Source organism: Eptesicus fuscus, chromosome 4 (assembly GCF_027574615.1).
Source record: "Eptesicus fuscus isolate TK198812 chromosome 4, DD_ASM_mEF_20220401, whole genome shotgun sequence".
NCBI classification, from domain to species: Eukaryota; Metazoa; Chordata; class Mammalia; order Chiroptera; family Vespertilionidae; genus Eptesicus; species Eptesicus fuscus.
Genome location: NC_072476.1, coordinates 18,902,336 through 18,928,116, shown reverse-complemented (window position 1 = coordinate 18,928,116; position 25,781 = coordinate 18,902,336). Strand labels below are relative to the sequence as shown.

At 40.0% G+C, this 25,781-nt stretch overlaps 1 protein-coding gene and 1 pseudogene across 2 annotated transcripts in view; both read right to left on the bottom strand.

Moving 5' to 3' along the window:
• ATF7IP2 (activating transcription factor 7 interacting protein 2) overlaps positions 1–25,781 on the bottom strand; it is a 106,835-nt gene that overhangs the window by 63,314 nt on the left and 17,740 nt on the right. The gene's annotated exons all lie outside the window — the stretch shown is intronic.
• On the bottom strand, positions 21,043–21,441 carry LOC103286300 (cofilin-1-like; annotated as a pseudogene).

The window sequence follows — 25,781 nt, the reverse complement described above, 5'->3', positions numbered from 1 at the left end:
CCCCCAGCTGCCGGCACCAGCTCTCGTACAGCACCCGGGACCCAGGCTTCCTTCCTCCAGCCTGCACAGGCATGCAGGAGCCTGGCTGGCTTCCCTCTGTCCCTGACTTTGTCAGGAAGGATGTCCTGAAGACATCCAGTCTAATTAGCATATTACCTGCTGGAAGCTATCCATTGTCTACACTATCAGGAAAGTGTAAACAAGGAACCCAGAAGACTGGTGGAACTTAGCTATGCGCGGATTGTTTAATCAAGACAATGGTGGCTCAAGCAATTTCCTGACCTAATAGTCTAAAAGTGAATCTTTACTAATATTTACTGACCTTTAAGACAGTCTGTCTGCTACCGGAATTGCCTGCCTGACTAAAGGCAAGATATGTATCTAAAATTGAGTGAAAAGCTAGCAGGGCCTGTGCTCCGTGAAGCCCTTCACTAGAGTTTGGTTCTCCGCCTGGTACCCTGTGATTTCCAAATTCATATTTCTTGTGTAGTCTCGTCATTTGTGCGCAGCCCTTCTCCAGGTCCTGAACCCAAGCCACGCAGGTTGTGGCTGTCACATCTTTCACAATTACCCTTTTATAATTATAGATTGGTTGATTCTTGTATGTGCACTGACTGGGGATCCAACCCACAACCTAGGCATATCAGGACCATGCTCTAACCAACTAAGTTACTAGATCAGGTTGAATATACTAGTACATTCTTTTCAAGTACACACAAAAACATTTTCTAGGATACACCATATGTGAGGCCACAAAACGACTCAATACATTTAGTAAGGTTAAAATCATATCAAGCACCTTCTCTGACCACAATGGTATGAAACTAGAAACCAAGTACATGAAAAAAAACTGAAAAACACACAGACATGGAGGATAAATAACAAGACACTAAATAATAAATGGTTAATAATGAGATCAAGAAAGAAATCAGAAGATATCTTGAGACAAATGATAATGAAAACACAATGACCCCAAATCTATCAGAAACAGCCAAAGTGGTTCCAAAAGGGAAATTCATAGTAATACAGGCTTACCTAAAAAAAAAAAAGAAAGAAAAATATAGAATAAATAATCTAACTTTACACCTAAAGAAATTAGAAAAACAAAGCCCAAAATGAGTAAAAAGAAGGAAATAATATCAGAATGAAAACAAATAAAATAGAGTCCAAAATAATTACAAAAGATTAAATTAATAAAAAAGCTGGTTCTTTGGAAAGAACCCAAATTGATTTTCATCAAGAAATTTTTCATCAAGAAAAAGAGAGGACTCAAATATAATCAGAAAAGGAAAGGGGATAACTGCCACTACAGAAATACAAAGGATTTTTAGAAAGTACTCTGAACAAGTAAATGCCAACAAACTGGTAAATAAACATGGAAGAAATGGATAGATTCCTAGGAAAATACAATCTTCCAAGACTGTGTAAAGAAGACAAAATCTGAACAGACCAATAAACACTAAAGAAATTAAATCTATATAAGTAAAAATGTAAGTGTTAGTTTGTTCAAAATCTTAAATCTCCAAAAGTTCTTAACCGATTGCTTTGAAATTTTGACACAACGTTGCATTCGAATATGCACATGTTTTTATATACCTTATACCAGTGATGGCAAACCTATGACACGCGTGTCAGCACTGACAAGCGTAGCCATTTCTGATGACGCATGGCCGCTTAGGCGGCCACATGCCGAGGATGAAAGATTTGCTGATCCTGAGGATGAAACATTTGCGAAATAATGTTTTTTCCTCAAAGTGACACACTACCCAAGTTATGCTCAGTTTTTTGGCAAAGTTTGACACACCAAGCTCAAAAGCTTGCCCATCACTGCCTTATACCTACTATTATATAGATGTCACACCTGTGACAGGTAAAAACATGTTTTTGAAAAACAATGTCATATGTTGGATGTAAAAGCAACACACTCTATACTAAATATTTTACAACTAGAGGCCCGGTGCACGAAATTCGTGCACGAAGGGGGGGTGTCCCTCAGCCCAGCCTGCACACTCTCTAATCTGGGACCACTGGGATCGGGCCTAAACGGGCAATCGGACATCCCTCTCACAATCCAGGACTGCTGACTCCCAACTGCTCGCCTGCCTGCCTTCCTGATGGCCCCTAACCACTTCTACCTGCCAACCTGATCACCCCCTAACCACTCTGCCGCCAGCCTGATTGATGCCTAACTGCTCCCCTGCTACCCTGTTTGTTCCCAACTTCCCTTCTCTGCCGGCCTGGTCACCCCTAACTGCCCTCCCTTGCAGGCCTGGTCCCTCTCAACTGCCCTCCCTTGCAGGCCTGGTGCCTCTCAACTGCCCTCCCCTGCTGGCCATCTTGTGGTGGCCATCTTTTGTCCACATGGGGGCAGGATCTTTGACCACATGGGGGAAGCCATATTGTGTGTTGGAGTGATGGTCAATCTGAATATTACTCTTTTATTAGATAGGATAGAGGCCTGGTGGACGGGTGGGGGCCAGCTGGTTTGCCCTGAAGGGTGTCCTGGATCAGGGTGGGGGTTCCCTTGGGACGTGGGGTGGCCTGAGCGAGGGGCCTGTGGTGGTTTGCAGGCCAGCCACGCCCCCTGGCGACGAAAGCAGAGGCCTTGGTATCTGGAGTTAATTTACCTTCTACAATTGAAACTTTGTAGCCTAGAGCGGAGCCAAGCCTTTTGCTCGCTCCGTGGATGCAGCCATTTCTGTTGGGACTTATGTATCTAATATAATTGAAACTTTGTAGCCTTAAGCGGAGGCCTGAGCTGGCCACGGCTGCAAAAGCTTAGCTTCCTCCATTGCCGGGGGCAACCCTTGCCTCCCGATCTTTCCAGCTCAGTAGCTGCCGCCATTTCTGTTTGGATTTGTTTACCTTCTATAATTGAAACTTCGTAGCCTTGAGTGGAAGCTTAGGCTGGCAACGGCAGGCGGAAAGCTTGTCTTCCTCTGTTGCCGGGGAAACCCAAGCCTCCCTCCTGCTCTCTGTGGCTGCAGCCATCTTGGTTGGGTTTATTTGCATATTTTCTCCTGACTGGTGGGCGTGGCTGGTGGGTGTAGCGAAGGTACAGTCAATTTGCATATTACTCTTTTATTAGGTAGGATTCCATTTCAATGTTTCCGATTTACGATCCATTTCCAATTTCCAATTTTATGATTCCATTTTAACGTTGATAATGATTGAAGATTTGTGCTTAGAAAATCAACTGGGAATGCCATCACTGAATCAATCTGCTGCTGCTTCGTTCAATGTAGAATTGCGTCGTGAACAAAATCACAACACTGGTGATTTTTTGTCGTATATGCAATCAAATATTCCTAAGCTAACGCTAAGAAGGCATTTACGATCAAATAATGCAAACTGTCAATAATGGGGTTGGAGAAATCTTCTTCTTAGATGCACCAGGAGGACCTGGTAAAACGTTCCTAATTAGATTGATTCTGGAGGCCATTCAATCCTAAAATGACATAGCCATAGCTCTTGCGTCGTCTGGAATAGCTGTGACATTGCTACCAGGTGGAAGAACTGCTCATTTCGCTTTGAAATTGCCATTGAACATGCAATTCATTGAAACTCCCATGTGCAACATTTCCAAAGCATCCAGCATGGCAAAAGTATTGCAGAAATGCAAACTTATTGTTTGAGATGAATGTACAGTGGTGCACAAAAAATCACTCAAGGCTCTTGATCTATCATTGCAAGATTTGCATGGAAACATCAGACCATTTGGGAACTCATTAATATTACTTGCAGGAGATTTCAGGCAAACATTACCTGTAATTCTTCGATCAACACCAGCGGACGAAATGAATGCTTGCCTGAAATACTCTACTTTGTGGCGACACGTAAAGACGTTAAAATTAACTACAAATGTGCGTGTCCAGCTGCAAAACGATCGATCAGCCAAGATATTCTCACATCAATTGCTGGAAATTGGGAACGGAAAGGTGCCGGTTGATCTGACCTCAGGACGAATTTCATTGCCTCAAAACTTCTGCAATTTAGTGTCTTCAAAAGAAGAATTGGTTGAAAAAGTATTTCCCAATATTCAAACCAATTATAAGAATCACGATTGGCTGAGTGAATGAGCTATTCTTGTGGCCAAGAACAAAGACGTCTACAAACTTAACAATATTATTTAGTCTAACATTCAAAGCGAGGCAGTCACAAGTACGTCAAAACTGGAAGCAGATGAAGCAGTTAATTACACAACAGAATTTTTGAATTCACTCGATCTGCCAGGAATGCCACCGCACGTACTGCAATTGAAAATCGGCGTGCCAATTATCATGTTGCAAAATATCAACCAGCCAAAGCTTTGCAACGGCACGTAGCTCGCAATAAAAAAATTAATGAGCAACGTCATAGAAGCAACAATCATGACAAGACCTTTCAAAGGTGAAGATGTCCTCATTCCTCACATTCCTATGATTCCAACAGATATGCCATTTCAATTTAAGAGATTGCAATTCCCAATTCAATTGGCGTTTGCAATCACCATCAACAAAGCTCAGGGCCAATCTTTAGAATTGTGCGGTTTAGATCTAGACACGGATTGCTTGTCACATGGACAATTATATGTTGCGTGTTCTACAGTCAGCAAACCAGAAAATCTCTATATCTGCACAGACAATGGAATAACAAAAAATATTGTATACCCACAAGCATTGTGAAATTAAACATATTAGAAACGTGCGCTTTCTTTTTTCTTTCTTTTCCATTTAATTAGACTGAGCCACAGCAACACTGGCTGGGTACTGCTGGTAAAAAATAAAAATGTCGACAAATACCTATCAATAACTTTAAATGTAATAGATTAAATACCACAATCAAAAAACAAAGGGTAGCTGAGTGGATAAGAAAACATGACTCATACATCTGCTGTCTACAAGAAACCCACCTCAGAAAAAAAAGACACACACAGACTGATGGTGAAGGGATGGAAAAAGATATTTGAGGTGAATGGAAATGAAAAAAAATCTGGGGTAGCTATACTTATATCTGACAAATTAAATCTCAAAGTGAAGGACATAACAAGAAATAAGGAAGGACACTTCATAATACTAAAGGGAGCAATCCAACAAGAAGATATAACACTGGTAAACATTATGTATTTGGGTGCTCTTGCACCCAAATACATAAAAAAACTCCTGGACGATATCAAGGGAGAGATTGACATCAATACAGTCATAGTAGGGGATTTAATACCCCACTATCACCACTGGACAAATCCTCTAAACAAAAAGTCAACAAAGATATATCAATCCTAAATTATATACTAGATCAGATGGAATTAATTGATATCTTCAGAACATTTCACACCAAAGCCACAGAATGTACATTCTTCTCAAGTGCACATGGGTCATTTTCAAAGATAGACCATATATTGGGACACAAGCAAAGTCTCTTCAAATTCAAGGAGATAGAAATCATATCAAGTATCTTCTCAGATCACAATGGCATAAAACTAGAAATCAACTACAATAAAAAAATTCAAACACCTGGAGGCTAAATAGCATGCTACTAAACAATGACTGTGTTACCAGAGTGATCAAAGAAGAAATAAAAAAACATCATGGCAACAAACGACAATGAAAACACAACAATCCAAAATCTGTGGGACACAGTGAAAGCAGTCTTGAGAGAGAAGTTCATAGCTCTACAGGCCTATCTCAAAGAACAAGAAGCAATGGTAATAAATTATCTAAACCTACAACTCAAAGAGTTAGAAAGAGAGCAACAAGAAAAGCCCAGCGTAAGCACAAGGAAGGAAATAAGAAAGATCAGAGCGGACATAAACGACATAGAGAGCAAAAAAACAATACAAAAGATCAACAAAACCAAGAGCTGGTTTGTTGAAAGGATAAACAAGATTCATGAACCTCTAGCTAGGTTCACCAAGAAGCAAAGAGAGAGGACCCAAATAAACAAAATCAGAAATGGAAGAGGTGAAGTAACAACTGATCCCACAGAAATGCAATTATGGAAAATACTATAAACAACTCTATTCCACCAAAATTGACAACCTAGATGAAATGAACATATTCTTAGAAAAATACAAGCTCCCAAAAGTCAACCAAAACACCTGAACAGTCTGATAACTACCAACAAAAATGAAACAGTGATCAAAAATCTTCCAGCAAACAAAAGCCCTGGTATGGACAGCTTTACAAGGGAGTTCTACCAAGCATTCAAAGAAAAAATAAAACCTATCCTCCTCAGACTATTTTATAAAATTCAAGAGGAAGGTACCCTTCCAAGCTCTTTCTATGAAGCCTGCATCACCGAAATGCGAAAACCAGATAAAGACACTACAAAAAAAGAGAACTATAGGCCAATATCCTTGATGAATATAGATGCTAAAAATCTCAACAAAATTCTAGCAAATCGGATTCAGCAATATATTAGAAAGATCCTACAGCATAACCAAGTGGGATTGATTCTGGGGATGCAAGGATGGCAAAATATCCACAAATCAATAAATGTGATACATCACATAAACTGAAAGAAAAGAATCACATAATCATATCAATTGATGCAGAAAAAATATTTGACAAAATCCAACACCCTTTCTTGATAAAAACTCTCAGCAAAGTTGGAATAGAGGGATCATACCTCAACGTAATAAAGGCCCTATATGACAAACCTACAGACAACATCATACTCAATAGACAGAAACTAGACCATTTCCCCTAAGAACAGGAAACAAGACAATGATGCCCACTTTCACCACTCCTGTTTGACATAGTACTAAAAATAATAGCCATAATAATCAGACAAGAAGAAGAAATAAAAGGCATCCAAATTGGAAAAGAAGTAAAACTGTCCTTATCTGAAGATGACAAGATACTATTCATAGAAAACCCCACAGACTCCACAAAAAAACTGCTAGACCTAACAAATACATTTGGCAATGTGGCAGGATACAAAATTAACACCCAGAAATCTATGGCCTTTATACACCAATAATGAACTCACAGAAAGAGAAATGAAAAATAAATCCCCTATTTACCATTGTACCAAAAAAATTAAGATACCTAGAAATAAACTTAAGATGTTAAAAACCTGTATTCACAAAACTACATGACATTGAAAAAAGATACAGGAAGACATAAACACATGGAAGAACATACCATGTTCATGGATTGGTAGAATCAACATCATGAAAATATCCATACTACCTAAAGCAATCTATAGTTTAAACGCAATACCTATTAAAATACCAATGGCATATTTCAAAGACCTAGAACAGTGATCGGCAAACTGCAGCTCACGAGCCACGATTTGCAGCTCGGTTGACTAATGATTTTGCCGACCACTGCCTTAGAGAAAAAGACTTAAAAAACATTTCAATAATGTACCTGAAGTCAAAACTTCTGAGTAAGGGTAATGCATTATGGATTGGTCGGCAAACTCATTAGTCAACAGAGCGGCAAAACGCGGCTCGCGAGCCACAGTTTGCCAACCACTGACCTAGAACAAACTCTCCAAAAATGCATCTGGGATGAAAAAAGACCCTGAATAGCAACAGCTACCCTGGAAAAGAAGAACAAAGTTGGAGGGAACACAGTACCAGATATCAAGCTATATTACCAACCCACAGTTCTCAAAACTGCCTGGTACTGGAACAAGAACAGACATATAGACCCACGGAATAAAACAGAGAACCCAGAAATTAACCCAAGTCATTATACTCAATTAATTTTTGACAAAGGAGACAAGAGCATACAATGCAGTCAAAACATACTTTAATAAATGGTGTTGGGAAATTTGGTCAGAAACATGCAAAAAAAAAACCCTGAAACTAGATCACCAACTTAAATCATACACAAAAACAAACTCAAAATGGCTAAAGGTCTTAAATGTAAGACGGGAAACCATAAAAATCCTACAAGACTCCATAGGCAGCAAAATTGCAGACATATGTCATAGCAATATTTTTACAGACACAGATACTAAGGCAAGAGAGACTACGGAGAAAATAAACAAATGGGATTACATCAAAATAAAAAACTTCTGCACAGCAAAAGAAACCATCAACAAAACAACAAGAAAGCCCACTGGATGGGAGAACATGTTTGCCAATGTTATCTCTGATAAGGGTTTAATCTCAAACATTTACAGGGAATTCATACAACTTAACAATAGGAAGATAAACAATCCAATCAAAATATGGGAAAAGGATCTAATAAACAGACAATTTTCGTAAGAGGACATTCAGAAACCTAAGAGATATAGGAAAAAATGGCCAAAGTCACTAATCATCTGACAAATGCAAATCAAAACAAGAAGGAGGTACCACCTCACACCTGTCAGAATGGCTACCATTAACAAAACAACAAACGACAAGTGCTGGAGAGAATACGGAGAAAAAGGAACATTCCTTCACTGTTGGTGGGAATGAGACTGGTGCAGCCACTGTGGAAAACAGCATGGCATTTCCTCAAAAATTTAAAAATCGAACTGCCATTTGACCCAGTAATCCCACTTCTAGGAATATATCCTAAGAAACCAGAAACACTAATAAGAAAGGAGATATGAACCCCTATGTTCACAGCAGCACAATTTACAATAGCTAAGATTTGGAAACAGCCTAAATGCCCATCAGCAGATGAGTATTTAGAAAACTGTGATACATCTACACAATGGAATACTACATTGCTATAAAAAAGAAGGAATCTTACCATTTGCAGCAGCATGGAACTGGAGAGTGAGTATTGTGCTAAGTGAAATAAGCCAGTCAGTGAAAGAAAAATACCACATGATCTCACTCATTTATGGATAATAAAGAACATCATAACCTGATGAACAAAAAGATAGATACAGAGGCAGAGAAGCATCGAACAGACTGTCAAATTACAGCCAAAAGGATGGCGAGGTATGGCGGGGAGGTAAGAGATCAACCATAGGACTTGGATGCATGCATATAAGCATAACCAAAGGCCGCAAGACTCTGGGGAGGGGGTCGGTAAGGGCCTGAACCAGGATGTAAGGGAAGCTGGGTGATGGTCAATAGGGGGAAAAAAAGGAGACATATGTACTACTATTTGTAATATATTAAAGAATAAAAGAAAAAAACAGACAAATGGATAAAAAAGATGTGGTACATATATACAATGGAATATTAATAAGCCATAAAAAAGAAGGAAGTTTTGAGGAGAACCAAGATGGCGGCATAGTTTAACACCTGTACTTGCTGCCTCTCACAACCAAATCAAAACTAAAACTAAAAGACAAAACAAATATCACCCAGAACCATGGCAAAGCAGGCTGAGTGGAAGCTCTACAAGTAGAAGGAAAGAAAAAAGCACATTGAGACTGGCAGAAGGTGCAGAGATGCGAAGGCGTGCATGAAATGGGCTGGCAACTGGGTGCACTGTTGTTTTTTTCAATCAAGCAAGCTCCCGATTGCTCTAAAGTCCAGTTATGGGCAAGACCCTGGGGATCCAGACTCTTAAGGGGAGAAACTGGACTGTCTGGCATCGGGCTGGAATTCGAGGGCGGCTTTATCTCAGAGATGCTTGTAGTAATCATTGTTCTTGCATAGGGGCACAGGAGGCAGAGATGTGGGAACCTCCTCGGTGCGGGGCTGACTCACATCCATTGCTATTTGCTCTGCCCTGGTGATTCCCTGAGACCTCGCCCCACCCAATTTACAACCCCACCCAAGCTGTGTGCAGAGTCTTTTGCATATGAATGGCCTGGCCTTTTGCAATCTAAAATTACCTAACAAACTGCAGCTGGGTCAGAGAGCTTCAAAGATTCTAAAAGAAAGCTCAAGACCCGACAGCAGCAGCCTGCCTGCTTCACTGCTGGGGCTCATCTGGGCACTTCCAAACCCCAAAGAGGAGGAATCTGCAGATATCTCTGTAGCTCCTCCTGGGCGACCTCAGACAATGGCTGACTTTGCAACTCCTTGGAGATCCATGTGCCAGTGTACCCAGTGGTCAGTTGAGACCATACCAGATTACAACTCTTCACATCCATAAGTGACACACTCAAGGGGCAGACTCAGTGAGCACCAAAGCCTCACTGAAACAAGTCTTATCCCATAAGAGTGTCTCCAGCACAACAGTTCTTCCAGTGTAGACACAGCTGATCCTCACAGCCAATTGGCCTGGAGGTCAATTCCTCCCAGTGTTACCAACAGCAATCAAGGCTTAACTACAAGACTGTGCACCCAGCCTATAAAGGGGTGCACCAAGAGTGTCCACCTCAGTTCATTGGTGTGGCTGAGCCACTGGGACCTATAGTACACCTAGCACACAAAACCACTCTATCAACAAAGGGAAGCAGCCAAAATGCAAAGAAAAAGAAACATGTCACAAAAGAAAGAAATGGAGGAAAGCAAACTACTGGATATAGAGTTCAAAACCTCAGTTATAAGGTTACTCAAGAATCTTCTAGAAAACTCCAATGAACTTAGTGAGACTTACAAGGATCTTAGTGAGAATGACAAAAAAATGGAAGAGGAACAGTCAGAAATTAAGCATACATTGACTGAAATAAAGAGTAATATATAGAAATTCAACAATAGATAGAGCAGTGCTCCGCAAACTCATTAGTCAACAGAGCCACAGTTTGCCAATGACTGGACTACAGGATCGGAAAAATCAACTCAAATATTTGAAATATAAGGAAGCAAAAAACACCCAACCGGAAGAGCAAAAAGGAAAAAGAATCCAAAAATATGAAGATACTGTAAGGAGTCTCTGGGACTAATTGAAACGTACCAACATCCAGATTACAGGGGTGCCAGAAGAAGAGAGAGAGCAAGATACTGAAAACCTATTTGAATAAATAATGACCGAAAACTTCCCCCACCTGGTGAAAGAAATAAGACTTACAAGTCCAGGAAGCACACAGAACCCCAAACAAGAGGAATCCAAAGAGGACCACACCAAGACACATCATAATTAAAATGCCAATATCAAAAGACAAAGAGAGAATATTAAAAACAAGAGAAAAACAGTTACCCACACGGGAGTACCCATATGACTGTCAGCTGATTTCTCAACAGAAACTATGCAGGCCAGATGAGAGTGGCAAGAAATATTCAAAGTGATGAATAGCAAGAACCTAAAATCATGATTACTCTACCCAGCAAAGGTATCCTTTGGACTTGAAGGTCAGATAAAGAGCTTCACAGACACGAAAAATCTAAAGGAGTTCATCACCGCCAAACCAGTATTATATGAAATGCTGAAGGGTATTATTTAAGAAGAGGAAGAAGAAAAGGGTAAAAATAAAAATTGTGAACAACAAAGTGACAACAAATACATATCCATCAACAAGTGAATCTAAAAATCAAGTGAATAAAAAATCTGATGAACGAAATAAACTGGTGAATAGAATCAGGGGCATAGAAAGGGTGTGGACTGAAAATTCTCAGGGGGAAAGGGGTATGAGGATGTGGGAAGAGACTAGACAAAAATCATACACCTATGGATGAGGACAGTGGGGGGGGCGGGTGGATAAGGGCATAGGGTGGGGTGGGAACCAGGTAGAGGGGAGCTATGGGGGGAAAAAGAGGAATATCTAGAATTATCTGAACAATAAAGGTTTATTTAAAAAAAAAAGAAGGAAGTTTTACCATTTTTTACAATGTGGATGGACCTAGAGGATGTTATGCTATGTGAAATAAGTCAGACAAGCACAGAGAAATACTGTGGAATCTATAAAACAAAATATATGAACCAAGAAAACAGAAATTAACTCATTGATACAAAGAACAAATTGATGGTTGTCAGAGAGTAGTGGGGATGGGAGGATAGGTGAAAAAAGTGAAGGTATTAAAAAGTACAAATTGCCTGTTATAAAAAACAGTCATGAGGATAGGAGATCTAGTCACTAATATTGTAAACCCACTCTGCTGTCACATGAGTACTAGATCTATCAGGGTGATCACTTCATAAGTTATATAACTAATAACTGTTATACACCTGAAAGAAATATAATATTGTATGTCAACTGTAATTGAAAAAAATTTAAGAAAACAAAGGGAATACTGCCAGGTTAGAAGGCATTCAAAAAAATAACAAACAAAACAGAAACAGTTATAAAGACACATGATAGACAAGTTATCTAACAAAATAAAGAACATGTTAGTTAAGGATGTGATACAATTTACAATTCTACTTTGCCTGTATCACTACATATTAGATGGCTTCTTCATGAATACAATTTTTTGTAATATTTGTGAAATAGACAATGAATACACCAAGTCTTCCCTCTGGCATGGATGATTTTTAAAACTGGTAATTCGGATGTATAAAACAATTAGCTTCACCTCAAGACATACTTCTTGTTGGTACTGCTACAACATTCTGCCCTATAAATATAAAAATTATTTTAGTTTTAATATTGAATACCTGACAAAATTGAAAAAAGTACAATTAATTTTTAATAGAATATGTTGTTATTGAGTACATTTCTAACAAAAGCTCTGTTTTCACTGGAAATCTATGAGAACTAAATTCTCGAAGAGAAACCAAGATGGTGGCGTAGGTAAACACCTAAACTGCTGCCTCGCACAACAATTTAAAAACTACAACTAAAAGACAAAACGTCTATCACCCAGAACCACAGGAAAGCTGGCTTAGTGGAAGTCATACAACTAGAAGGAAAGGGAAAAAGAGCATTGAGACATGCACAAGCACTGAAAAGCTGAAGTAGGGAGGCATGCGAATTGGACTGGTGGTAGGCGATTGGATGTGCTGCTTTTTTTCAACCCAAAGGAAGACAAGCTCCCGATTATTCTGAAATCCAATTTCTGGGTAGACATGGTGGACCCAAACTCCTACGGGGAGAGGCTGGACTGTCAGCCATCGGGTTGGAAAGTGAGGGTGACTTTCTTGCAGAGATGCGCCCAGCAATCATTGTTTACTGCGCTGGAGAGCAGGACACAGGGACTTGGAAACGCGGGAACGCAGAGAAGGCTGACTGGCAGCCCTCGCTGTTTGCCATGCCCTAGCCTAGTGACATCCTGCACAATCTACAAACCCACCCAAGCTCCACGCAGCGGCTTTTGCATATGAATGGCCTGCTCTATCGCAGCTTAACCAAGAAAACTGTAGCTCTGGTCAGACAGCTCCAAAACCTCCAAACCCCAAGCAAAGAGGACAAAACTGTAGTTCTCGCTGTAACTTCTGCTGGGTGGCCTCAGACAGTAGCTGACCTGCACTCCATTGGAGATCCAGAAGCTAGGGTATCTGGTGGTCTGTGTGAGACTACACCAGATTTCAACTACTCTCATAAGGGACACATTCAAGAGGCAGACTCAGTGAGCACCAAAGCACCACTGAAACAAGTCCTGCCCCATTAGCATGTCTCCAGCTCAGCAATTCTTCCGTTATAGACACAGCGGGTCCTCACAGCCAATTAGCCTGGAGGTCAATTCCTCCCAGTGACACCAACAACAATCAAGACTTAACTACCATAAGCCTGTACACACAGTCCACAAAGGGGTGCACCAAGAGTGTGTACCTCAGGTAAATGGAAAGCTGACCCATTGGACCATATAGGACACCTAGCACACAAAGCCACCCTACCAACTCAGGGAAGCAGTGAAAATGAGACAAGGAAACGGATCACAAACAAAAGAAATGGAGGAAAACACACGACTGGATATAGAGTTCAAAACCACGGTTATAAGGTTTTTCAAGAAGTTCCTAGAAAAGGCCGATAAATTTAACAACACCCTCGAGGATATGAAAAAGGACCAACTAGAAATTAAACATACACTGACTGAAATAAAAAATATTATACAGAGACCCAACAGCAGACTAGAGGAACGCAAGAATCAAGTCAAAGATTTGAAATACAAAGCAGCCAAAAACACTCAACTGGAAAAGCAAAACGAAAAAAGAATCCAAAAAGTTGAAGATAGTGTAAGAAGCCTCTGGAACAACTTCAAGCATACCAACATCCGAATTATGGGAGTGCCAGAAGAAGAGAGAGAGCAAGATACTGAAAACCTATTTGAAGAAATAATGACCGAAAACTTCCCCCACCTGGTGAAAGAAATAGAGTTACAAGTCCAGGAAGCGCACAGAACCCCAAACAAAAGGAATCCAAAGAGGACCACACCAAGACACATCATAATTAAAATGCCAAGAGCAAAAGACAAAGAGAGAATATTAAAAGCAGCAAGAGAAAAACAGTTAATTACCTACAAGGGAGCACCCATACGATTGTCAGCTAATTTCTCAACAGAAACTATGCAAGCCATATGAGAGTGGCAAGAAATATTCATATTGATGAATAGCAAGAACCTACAACCAAGACTACTCTACCCAGCAAAGTTATCATTAAGAATGGAAGGTCAGATAAAGAGCTTCACAGATAAGAAAAAGCAAAAAGAATTCATCACCACCAAACCAGTATTATATGAAATGCTGAAAGGCATTCTTTAAGAAGAGGAAGAAGAAGAAAAAAGTAAAGATAAAAATTATGAACAACAAATACATGTCTATCAACAAGTGAATCTAAAAATCAAGTGAATTAAAAATCTGAGGAACAGAATAAACTGGTGAATATAATAGAATCAGGGGCATAGAATGGGAGGGAATTGATAATTCTCGGGGAAAGCGGTGTGGGAGTTACGAGAAGAGACGACAAAAATTGTGCACCTATGGATGAGGACAGTGGGGAGGAGGTAAGGGCAGAGGGTGGGGTGAGAACTGGGTGGAGGGGAGCTATGGGGGAAAAAAGGAGAAACAATTTTAATCATCTGAACAATAAAGATTCATTAAATTAAAAAAATAAAAAATATTAATGACAACTAAACTGCTGCCTCGCAAGTTAAAAATAAATACAATAAATTCTCTAGATACAATTTTAAATATCAGATAATTGGATTACTACCCCAGAATTTTATGGTTTTATAAAACTCAATTCTCAATTCTTCACTATGCCTGTATTTCAGGTGTCAGGCAGTGTAGACTACATTCCTATCAATAATCACTTGGGATTGTGAACCATCACTGTATTGTGTAACAAATATATATCTAATCACAAAATGCCTGAAGGCGACTGTGCTGTCAGATGATAATAAAGTAAGTAGAAATCAAGATGGAGAGACAGCACTCTTAAATGACTACAGTTAAAATATATAACTTGAACACAATGCTCTTATCCTTCTTAGGGCCTTTGAAAAAAACCTCAAACTAGAAATGTAAAGGCATGTTTACACCAACATTATAATATTGGGGTAAACATGCCTTTACATTTGATGCACATAAAAAACATGCAAAATATATTAATCATCCTATATAAAGAGAGTTAATATGCAAATTAACCATCACACACTCATATAAGATGGCTGCCCCCATGAGGTCACAAGATTGCTGTCAGAGGAGGGCAGTTGTGGGCCATCAGGCCAACAGGGGAGTGCAATTGGGTACAACCAGTTCAGCAGGGGAGGGAAGTTGGGGGAGACCGGGCCTGCAGGAGGGGGCAGTTAGGGGCAAGCAGGCCGGAAGGGGAGGTTCGTTAGGGGTTCCCAGGCTGGCAGAGGATGGCATTTGGGGGTGACCAGGCTGGCATGCAGAATTGGTTAGGGGCAATCAGGCAGGCAGGCAGGCGAGTGGTTCAGAGCCAGCAGTCTCAGATTGTGAGAGGGATATCCCCTGGGGGATCAGGCCTAAACCAGCAGTCGGATATCCCCTGAGGGGACCCAGACTGGAGAGGGTGCAGGCTGGGCTGAGGGATTACCCCGCCTCAGTGCACGAATTTCGTACTCTGGGACTCTAGTAAAGTAGAATATCTTATTTAAAATACTAAGTATATTTGAACCATCAACCATTCAACCAAATACTACCAATAATTTCCATTTATGTTATGTTTCTCCATGCATCTCTCCCATCCTGAATTAATCTGTATTTTACAATTTTAAGTTTATAATTTTATTGGTTTTTACAAATTATAGTTTAATGATAAATGACACATGTTAAGCTATACACAGCTTACGCTGACTTATTGTTAGTAAAGTATACAGTTTTCTAATACAGGCAGTCCTCAGATTACGTCGGAGATCCGTTCCTACGGCACAATGTAACTCAATTTTTGCTGTAAGTCAGTACCCACCTACAATAAGCACCTATGTCACTCCCATGGAGCACATACACAGCAGTAAAGAAGTGAAATAGAAAAAAATAAATAAATAATTCCTGACCTTTACTTGTGGTAAAATAATAAAAGACATACAGTACATATGTTGAAATGATGGAACTTTTTTATTTATAAATACTGTAAATGGGAGATGGCGATGTAACCACAAAATGATGTAAGTCAAGTCCAACGTATCCTGAGGACTACCTATACATGGATTTTTGGTCATTTTTCAGTTTATTTTTAAAACTTTATTGCTAACGATATTACATATGTCCCTCTTTCCCCCCCATTGACCCGATTCAAGTTTGGGAGATTATATTTTAAGAATTTGCCCATTTCATCCATTGTCCAGCTTGTTGGCATATAGGTGTTCATAGTATTTTCTTATAATCCGTTGTATTTCTATGGTGTTATCGGTTACTTCTCCACTTTTCTGATTTTATTATATGGGAATGCTCTTTGTTTCTTGTTGAGTCTGACAAAAGGCTCATCAATCTTATTTATCCTTTCAAAGAACCACCTCTTAGTTTCATTGATTCATTATATTACTTCTTTAGTCTCCATGTTATTTATTTCTACTCTAGTATCTCTTTCCTTCTACTCATTCTGGGCTTTTCTTATTGTTTTCTATCTAGTTCTTTAAGTTGTAGTGTTAGTTTCTTACTAACTTTTCTTGTTTTTTTGGAGTAGGCCTGTAATGCTATGAACTTCCCACTCACGACTGCTTTAGCTATCTAGCTGAGATTTTGCATTATTAAGTATTCATTTTCATTTGTTTCCAGGAAGGTTTTTGTTTCTTAATCTTGTTGGCAACCCATTCATTGTTTAACAACATGCTATTTAGGCTCCATGTGTTTGAATGTTTTTGGGTGTTTTTACTGTAGTTTATTTCTTATGTTATTCCACTGTGATCTGAGAAGATGCTTGATATGACTTCAATCTTCTTGTACTTGTAAAAACTGTTTTGTGTTGTAATATGGGGTGTGTCTTTGTGAATAATGTGTGTACACTTGAGAGAAGAATGTATCTTCTGCTGTGTTGGGTTGAAATGTTCTATGTCAATTAAATCCAACTGATCCAGTGTGTGTTTTAGTGTCATTGTTTCCTTGTTAAGTTTTTGTCTAGAAGATCTAGTGAAATGAGAGGGGTGTTGAAGTCCCCTACTATTACTGTATTGTTATTAATCTCTCCATTAACCCTTTGCACTCGCTTGTTTTCATCAAGCTGCTACCGATGCTAACCATGTCATCCGAGTGCAAAAGGTTAATGTCCTCTAGAAGTTTTTAAAAAATATATTTAGGTGCTCCTATATTGGGTGCATACATGTTTATCAGGATTATATCCTCTTGTTGGATGGATCCCTTTAGTACTACTTAGTGACCTTTGTTATCTCTTCTGATGGCCTTCATTTTGAAATATATTTGTCAGATATGAGTTCTATTGCTACTCAAGCTATTTTTCTTTTCCATTTCCATGGATAATTTTTTTCATCCCTTCACTTTCATCCTGTATGTGTCTTTTGTTGTGAGGTGGGATGGTTGTAGACAGATACAGATGGGTCATGATTTTAAATCAATTCAGCTACACCATACATTTTGATTGGAGGATTTAATCCATGTACATTTAGGGTTGTTATTGACTATAGGTGCACAACAATCGCTCGCTGGAGGGGTGGGGGTTTCTCAGAATGGCCTGCTCCTTTAGCAGGCTGGGAGCCCTCAGGGGATGTCACTGCTGCTGAACTCGCCAGGTGTCAGCCCAGATTGAGGCTGAGAGGCACTCCCCCTGTGGGAGCACACTGACCACCTGTGGGAAGCTCCTGCATTGAGCATCTGCCCCCTGGTGATCAGTGCACAGCACAGGATCCGCTAGTTCCATCATTCTGTCCATTTTGTATATTACCTTTTTATTATATAGGTTAGGAACTTATTTATTGCCACTTTAATTTTGTATGCCTAAGGTTTCTCTCTCCATTTTTTCTTCTCATTATAGCAGTCCCTTTAGCATTTCCTGTAATGCTGGCTTGGTGGTGATGTACTCCTTTAGCCTCTTTTTTTGCCTGGGAAGCTCTTTATTTTACCATCTACTTTGAATGATAGCTTTGCTGGATATAGAAATACTGGTTTCAAATCCTTGCTTTCCATTTTCTTGAGTACTTCATGCTATTCCCTATTGGCCTGTAGAGATATCAGATGATAGCCTTATGGGAGCTCTTTGTAGGTACCAGTTTGATTTGCTTTTACTACTGTTCAGATTTTTTCTTTAATTTTTGGCAATTTAATTATGATGTGTCTGGGCATGGGCCTCGTTGGGTTCTTCTTGCTTGGGGTTCTGTGTGTCTCGTGAACTTATGCGACTTTTTCCTTCACCAGATTAGGGAAGTTTTCTGACATTATTTCTTTCAACATGTTCTCTATCCTTTTCAACATTTCTTCCTCTTCTGGCACACTTGCCATTCAAATAGTTATATTTCATGTTGTCCCACAACTCTCTTAAGCTGTTCTCCTGTTCTTTAATTTATTTGTCTTTTTCTCTGAGTGATTTTTTTCCTGCCCTGTCTTCTAACTCACTGATTTGATCCTCAGGTTCCCCTAATCTGCTGTGAATTCCTTCCGAATTGTTCTTTATTTGTGCTATATTATATTTTATTTATGCTTTCATAATTACTATATATATTTTCTCATGCTGTTGGGCACCTTTACCATCATTATTTTGAACTCTTTAAGAGATAAATTTTTTATCTCCATTTCGTTTATCTATTATTCTGGAGAATAATCTTGTTCTATCATTTAGGGAATGTTTCTTCACCTCCTCATTTTGGTTGCCTGTTTGTGTTTGTGACTATGTATGAGGTAGATCAACTACGTCTCTAAATCTCTAGGAAGGACAGTTTCAAATGCTGTATCTGACTAATTAGATCAGATAAAGACTCATTGTCTCCAGAGACCACCTCTGCCACAAACTGATTGGATTCAGGCATCGTCACAGGTTTGGCAAGTTTTCCCAACAGTGTGAGGCAATTGCTTCTGCCTGGATGCTAATTGTAATTCTCAGTGTCTTAATGGGCCTCAGAAACTCCACATTGTGGATCAAGGTATTCTCCAATAGGGTGGGTTAACTGTCCCCTCCTCCCCCCTGGCAAAATCAGCTGCATAGCAATTATCGGCATGAGAAAGATATCCTCCACAGCATGAGGGAAAGACTCAGCACAGGAAGGGGCGTCTACCTTTTAAGCTGCATCCCCAAAGCCCCAAACTCTGGCTTCTGCTCACACAGCTCTAGTCCACTTTGCCCTCCTTCCATTGGGGCAAAAGGTGAGTAGTGGCACAGAGGTTTTTGTGTGTTGGTCCGTTAAGCGAGGGCCTACATTTCCAGCCTTCTCTCCCTAGCAGATAGCAACCCTGCTGCTTTTCACAGGCAGATGTTATATGAGCATCATTCTCAGTTCTGGAGCTCTCTGCTGTGTGTGGGGGGTGTGGGGGAGGGGTGTGTGTGGCACAGCTTGGGGATTAGACCCCAGAATTCTCAGTGGCAACCCCACACAGCCGAGATCTCTCTTCAGAATTCAGTTACTGTCTATAGCAGCCCTGCCAGCTCTTTCACATCTCTGCTCCTCCTACCAGTCTCTACATGGTGTCCACTTTCCATCCTCAGTTATCAGGGTGCTCTCCATTGAGTCTTCAATTTATTATTCTGGGAGTTTTTCTGTATTTTAGTTGTAATTTCAGTTTGGTCCTGGGAGCATGTCCATGCAACATCCACTATTCCATCGCCATTTTAATCTCCATTCTTTTGGTTTATATTCCTTCAGTATTTTTTTCTTTTGTTCCCTTACTGGAGTTGAGCTATCTTTTGGTGCATGAGATGATGCTCAACCCACTACATGGTTTAATTTTTTTTTTAATGCACAGTAACAGACTTCATCCATTTTGTTGTGACATCAATAAAATTGGGTCAATATAACAAAATCTGCTTATCCAGTTACAATGATAGATGCTTGGCTCATTTCCAGTTTTCTATTTCTCTTTTGTTTTTCTTACATCACTGCTGTAAATATTGTCTCAAGGTATATATCTGTATTTTTAAATTAAATTTCTATGGGGTAGCATTGGTTAATACTACTATATACATTTCAGGTGTACAACCTATAACTTGACACCTGTGCAGTCTATTGTATGGTCACCACCTGAAGCCTAGTCTCCTTTTAACCTCTTCCCCTGTGATAACCACCATTCTGTGGAATCTGTAAATTTTTGGTTTTATTCTTTTTATGCATTTTATTTTGTATCATACATATAAATGAAATCATATGATTTCTGTTCTTTTTCATGTTCACTTAGCAAGTTACTCTCAAATCAATCTAGGTTGTGATTTTGTGTATGTGGTTTTTTATTAATTGAAGTCCTTTACTGGTACTGCTTCTATGAGAGGTGGGAAGAGGTAAGGAAATCAGTCAGTATGGGGAGGAGGGGTCATCTCTACAACATTGCATCTATACACAGAAGTAAACCGATAAGCAGAAAGTCCTATTGCATTTAGAAATTGGCAGAATGGGAAAAAACAAGAACAGGTGGAGATTTAGGGTGTTATTAAAAATATACAGTTCCCTCCACCCAACTGTGGAGCCTAAGGGGGGGTGGTGCGGATTGGTCTGCTTAAACCCAAGAGGAATCAGTAGAGCAAAACAGTTTAGGAAGGCCAGAATCATTAGCAGTGGAGGGAGGAGGAAGGTCCAGAGGGTGGAAACTGGGTGAAAGGATTGCCTTTCCCTGCATGGAATCCTCACAGCCCCTAAAGTCTGGCAAGCAGGGGGTAGTTTGCAACCTCCACAAGCTGGTCTGGGGTAGCCAGACGCTCCAGGAAGGGGCTGGAGGAAGCTCACAAAGGCTAGCCCTCTGGAAATTACAGCACTAACCCACAACTTCAGCACAGTGACCTCTACTCATAGCAGTTCCCTTGTGATTCATGCTTGATCCTTGTCAGCTTCTTCTTGATGGCATCCTTGACAATGGCATAGAGCATTTTGCTTTTAAGTTATGAAGACTCGAGGGCTGAAGATAAAGACCAGGTCCTCCTTCTTGCTCTCCTTGGTCTCATAAGTTGCATCATCCAGTGTGTAGTGGCAGCTGTTAAGCAACATCTTGACAAAGATGGCATACAGGTCACCTACATTCTGGCCCACATCACCTACCAAGATCTCCTCGACTTCCTCCAGAATGAAATTATTCTTATCTTTCTGAGGCAGAAGACCACAACCTTTTGGTTCTTTTTCATGTCCTCTGGTGTGGAGGAATTATGCACCTTCATGTCATTAAACACTTTGACTCCATCATAGACAGCCACACAGAACGTCTTGTTTTTGGAAGTGAAAAGGAAACAGCAAGGAGAGTCTAATATTTATTGGCTATACATGTGTCCTTGTCTGCAAGATTCCTGGTTATGTCTTGCTTTTTTTTTTTCAAATTGGGTGGCCTTTTCTAATTTTTTATGTGGCTTAATAAATTGTATCTAACAAGCCTTAGTCAATCCTTTGTTATATGAGTTGCAGGTATGTTTTGTGGCTTGACTTTGCTCCTCCTAAATTTAACACAATTATCTGGTTTTGTGTGTGTGTGTGTGTGTGTGTGTGTGTTTCCATTTCTTTTATGGCTAAAGCTTAATATATTTTATTTGAGAAATCTTTCCCAACCCCATGGTAATGTGTGAAATAGTGAGGCCTCTGGTGGTAGAGAAACCTTCTTCTATTCCAGGCTATCTGTGGGCATAGAGCTGTACCACAGCAGTACAATGATAAAAATACAAAATAGGAATGAAGGTCTCCAAAAGAATATACACAGGCTTATCACAGAAATATTAAAGGTTTTCCAAACAACCACAATAAAATGAGTATCACAAGAAAGTCACATGAAATTTTGGATTTCCCAGTGCACAGAAAGTTATGTTTAGTCTACACTGGTCCAGTATGTTATAGCATATGTTAAAAAAGTGTACATATCTTTATTAAAGAATACTTTGTTGTGAAAAAATGCTAACCATCATTTGAGCTTGTAGCAAGCTCTAATCCTTTTGCTGGTGGAGGGTCTTGCCTTGATATTGATGGATGCTTATTTATCAGGGTGGTGTTGCTGAAGGATGATACGTGACTGTGGCAACTTCTTAAAATGAGACAACAATTAAGTTTGCTGCATTGATTGACTCTTCCTTTCGCAAATGATTTCTCTTTAGCATGTGATGCTGTTTCATAGCATTTTACCCATAGTAGAAATGCTTTCAAAACTGCAGTCAACTCTGAAATCCTGCTGCTGCTTTAACAACTAAATTTATGTACTATTCTGAATCCTTAGTTGTCATTTTAACAATCTTCACAGCGCACTCACTAGGAGAAAATTTCATCTCAAGAAACTTTTTTTGATAATCCATAAGAAACAACTCATCCAAGTTTTATCATGAGATTGCAACAATCCAGTCATATCTTTAGGCTCCACTTCTAATCCTAGGTCCCTTGCTATTTGACATCTACACTTTGTCAACTGAAGTTTTGAGCCCCTCAAAGTCTTCCATGAGGGTTGGAATAAAATCTAAATTCTTGTTAATGTTTATACACACACATACACACACACACACACACACACACACACACACACACAGATACACATGTGTATAAACATCTATACAGACAGTCCTCGAGTTATGTTGGACTCAACATATGTCATTTCATGGTTTAATCGCCATCTCCCATTTACTTATAAAAAAAAAAAGTTCTGTCATCTCGATGTATGTACATATTTGCTTTATGTTTTTTATTATTTACTAGAGGCCCAGTGCACAAAATTCTTGCCCGGGAGGTGGGTCATCTCAGCCCAGTCTACACCCTCTCCAATCTGGGACCCCTCAGGGAATGTCCGACTGGCGGTTTAGGCCCGATCCCAGGGATCGGGCTTAAACTGGCAGACGGACATTCCTCTCACAATCCTGGACCATTGGCTCAAAATCACTCACCTGCCTTCTTGCCTGATCGCCCCTAACTGCCCTCCCCTAGCCGACCTGATTGCCCCTCACTGTCCCCCTGCCTACCTGGTCACCTCTCACTACCCCCCAATGCCAGCCAGGTTGCCCCTCATTGCCCCCCCATGCCAGACTGGTGGCCCCAAATTGTACCCCACCTGCCGGCCTGGTCGCTCCTAACTGCTCCCGCTGCTGGCCTGGTGGCCTCTTATTGCCCCCCCTGCTGGCCTCGTCACTCCCAACTGCCCCCCTCTGCCATCCTGTTTGCCCCTAACTGCCCCCTGCTGCCGGCCTGGTTGACCCCAACTGCACCCCGATGGCCTGGTCGACCTACACAGCCTGCTTGTTCAGTTGTTTGGTCGTCCCTCACTAACCCCCCTGCCGGCCTGGTCGTAGGCAGCCATCTTGCGAGGGCATGAGGGTTAATTTGCATATTACTTCTTTATTATATAGGATTTACCACAGTAATGGTCAGAAATTGTTACCTTTCTTTTCATCTTTTTTACTGTTTCACTTCATTACTGCTGTATATGTGCTCCATATGAGTGACGTAGGTGCTTATGTAGGTGAGTGCCGACTTATAGTGAAAAACACATGATGTCGCGCAGTAGGAACGGAACTCCAACGTAACTCAAGGACCTACTGTACTAATAAAAGGGGAGTATGCTAATTAGATCAGATAGACTGGACGTCATTCCAGACAGTGTTCCTAATTAAGTTGGGGCCTGGTTGAAGCTGGCCAGAATGAGGGAAGCCCAAATCCCAGGTGCCTGTGGCCAGCCAGAGGGAGGGAAGCCTGGGTCCTGGTGGCCTGCCAAGGGCCGGAAACAGGAGGCCTGGGTCCCGGGTACCAGAGGAAAGCTGGTATATATATTTAATCAGCACGCAAGGATATCTATTGATTTTGGAGAGAGGGAGAAGGGGAGCAAGAAACATTAATGTGAGAAACATCAATTGGTTGCCACCCTTAAATGCTCTGAGCAGGGATTGAACCCGCAACTGGGGTACTGGCCTTACTAGAAATCAAACCTATGACCCTTCAGTGCACAAGACCAAGTTCCAACTTAGGCACACTGGCCAGGGCTAATATTTTGACCTCTTCCCAGGATTCATAAATGTTATTGGAATATTAAATTATGAATCTTTCCCAAAAGGTTTTCAATTTACTTTGCCTCCAATTCATTAGAAAAATCATTATCTATGGCAGCTATAGCCTGGTGAAATGTATTTCTTAAATAGTAAGACCTGAAAATCAAAATAACTCTTAACCCATGGTCTAAAGAATGGATGCTATATTAGCAGGCATGAAAATAACAATCTCATTGTACATGTCCATCAGACCTCTTGGGAGACAAGTGCATTGTCAATTGTCAATTAGTAGTAATATTTTGAAAAGAATCTTCGGAGCAGTTCTCAACAGTGGGCTGAAAATATTCAATAAACCATGTCATAAGCAGATGTGCTATCATACAGGCATGTTCTTCCATTTATAAAGCACAAGCAGAGTAGATTTAGCATTATTCTTAAAGTCCCTAATATTTTCAGAATGATAAGCATTCACTTAAACTTCAAGTTACTAAATGCATTAGTTCCTAACAAGAGAATAAGCCTGTCCTTTGAAGCCTTGAAAGCAGGCACTGACTTCTACCTAGCTATAAAAGTCCTGGATGGCATCTTCTTCCAATATAAGACTCATATCTACATTGAAAATTTGTTGTTAACTGTAGTAAACTTTATTAGTTATCATAGCTATGTCTTCTAGATAACTTGCTACAGCTTCAACATCAGTACTTGCTTCACCTTTCATGTTATGATATGGAGATTACTTCTTATACCTCATGAACCAACCTGATTAACTTCAAACTTTTCTTCTACTGCCTCCTCACCTTTCTCAGCCTTCACAGAATTGGAGAGAATTGGGGCAATGCTTTGTATTATTCTTTAGCTTACAGGAATGCTGTGGCTGGCTTGATCTTTTATCCAGACCTCTAAAATTTGGTCCATATCAGCAATAATGCTGTTCTGATTTATCATCATCCATGTGTTCATTGAAATAGCAAGTTTTATTTTGCTTCAAGCATTTTTATTTTGCATTCACAACTTAGGTAACTGATACAACTTGGCTTTTGATATGCCTTATTCGTTTGATTTAAAGTGAGAGTCAAGTAACTTTTCCTTTCACTTGAACACTTTGAGACCACTGTGGTGTTAACTAGCCTAATTCCAATATTTTTATATCTCAGGAAATAGGGAGGACCAAAGAAAGAAGGAGACAAAACAGCTGGTCAGTAGAGCAAACAGAACACAACATTATCAATTCAGTTTGCCATTTACAAGGGTGCTGTTCATGGTGCCTCAAAAACAATTACAATAGCAACACCAAAGATCACATATCACTATAATATATACAATAATGAAGAAGTTTTAAATATTATGAGGATTATTGAAATGTGACAGACACAAAGTGAACAAATGCTGTTGAAAATTGTGTTGGTAGAGTTTCTTGATGCAGGGTTTCCACAAACTTTCAAAATAAAGTGAAGCACAACAAAATTATGTATACTGGTAACTGGAATGCTTGCTCAGATTGAATTATTCTTAAGTTTATAAACAACATGAGATAATTGGTCAAAACGATTTGCAACTTGCTAGGTGGCAAATGCGAGCTGAGT